Source organism: Phaseolus vulgaris, chromosome 8 (genome assembly GCF_000499845.2).
Source record: "Phaseolus vulgaris cultivar G19833 chromosome 8, P. vulgaris v2.0, whole genome shotgun sequence".
Lineage (NCBI taxonomy): Eukaryota > Viridiplantae > Streptophyta > Magnoliopsida > Fabales > Fabaceae > Phaseolus > Phaseolus vulgaris.
The window spans coordinates 6,723,233-6,725,231 of NC_023752.2; positions in this window are offsets into that span (position 1 = coordinate 6,723,233).

The following is a 1,999-nucleotide window of genomic DNA, read 5'->3' on the forward strand; positions in this document are numbered from 1 at the left end:
TTCTCTCATGTATTAGGTGGATTTTTTTTTATGGTATTACTGACATATCTTGACTGACAGTAATACTATTTTTTTGTAGTAATTTATATTTTTTTAATTTATTAATAATAATAAATATATATAATTATATACTTAATATATATATTGGAAATTATATGAATGTATTAGGAAGAAGGTTAATTGAACATATATGACGTAAATATAACTTTTTTCTATTGAACATATATGAATATATTATGTGATGTAATGGTAGTAGAATATTTTCCATAAAAAAATAAAAGATAAAATATAAAAAATTCAAATTCAAATTATTTTATACATAAATTAAAAAAAATAAAGTGTATAAAATAAATTATACAAATTAATGTATACATAAACTAATTTTAATTTATAGAATTTTATATTAATCATAAAGTTTATTAAATAGTTAACCATTAATAAAGAAACTTGTTATGAATTGAAATTGGGAGGATGAATTGAGGTAATTAAAACTGAAAATATCAAAATTAAACGGAACTTAAGAAAAATCAAAGTATATTAAATCATTTTTAAAATATAGATTTTATAGTGTTGGAATGTAAATAGCACTTTGACATTTTGATCTAAGAGAGACCAAAAAAGAACTTTAAATATCTATATAAAGAATTTGAATTTTGATTAAAAAGCATAATTGTAAATTGTATTTTTGGTGGAAGTAAAAAAGTTGTGAAATGATAACTTATTTAGACTCAAATAAATCAAGAAACTAAATTAATCTCTTCTATCCATCACATTTTTTATTTGCAAAAATTAAATTTAAAGTATTATTTTTATTTAAGAAGACTGAACTATAGACTAACAATTTGTTAGTAATATATTTCATTTTCTTAAAATCATAAAACTACTACTTATATTTTTAAATTAATCCACTACCATTGTTATGCATATCGAAAAAAGTTGACTCAATAATAAGATAATATTTTGAATAAATTATATTGTTTAATACTCACACATATTTTCTCATTTTATGACATATATTTATTTTTATATTTAATAACTTATAAATGATATACATATATATATATATTAAATTAATTAATTAATATTTCTAGATAATGTCAGATTTTATTCTAAAAATCTCTCTTTCTATATGTATACGTATACGTATATAGATACATATAGTATACTAATATATAAGAACGATATACTTTTAATAAAAAAAATTGGTATACACAATACTTTTATAATTTTACCTTAATCTTGTAATAATTATTTCTTTTATTATGATAATTGTATTTTTTTAATTCTTGTAATTGTTTTTTATTATAGTAGAAAATTATGAACACATAAACGCAACAAAAACATGTGTTTCTATTAGTATTTAAAACTAATGGTAAAGGAAGAGGTGAAAAAAATATTAGCTATAGAGGGGACGTTAAATAAAACTAAAAATCTTTTTTAGTATTTTTAGAAAATGGTAGTTAGTAAGTAGTTTAAGGCAAAAGTCCAACATATTAAGATTTTTGTTAGGTGCTAAAAATAGCTAACTATAAAACATGTTCATATCCATATTAGTTTTGTGAAAACAACATATTAAATAAAATATAAGTATTTTTGTCTCATAAATGATGTAATATTATGCGACTTTTGTTAATAAGGTATACAGAAGACGTAAGTGTTTATTCGGTTCTTATTTTTTTAAAAGTATATTTTTATTTTCTTTAAGAAATTATGATTTTTACGAAAAACTTAATAAAATTGTATTTTTCAGCTTGAATGAATTGTCTAATAATTATTTGCTTATGATCTTTCGTATAAATATTTTTTGAATTGATCTTTGACATAAGAGGCTTTAATGAAGATATACTTATGCTATGAAGAGTGGAAAACTGAGTTGAAAGAGTGAAAATAAAAAATAGAAAATGAGCATTAGATAGAATGGTCAACAAAACTCAAGAATAAGTTAGTTTTGTTAGTTTTTTAGATAATTTTGTGAACCTAATTTCAAATGAAACCAAGA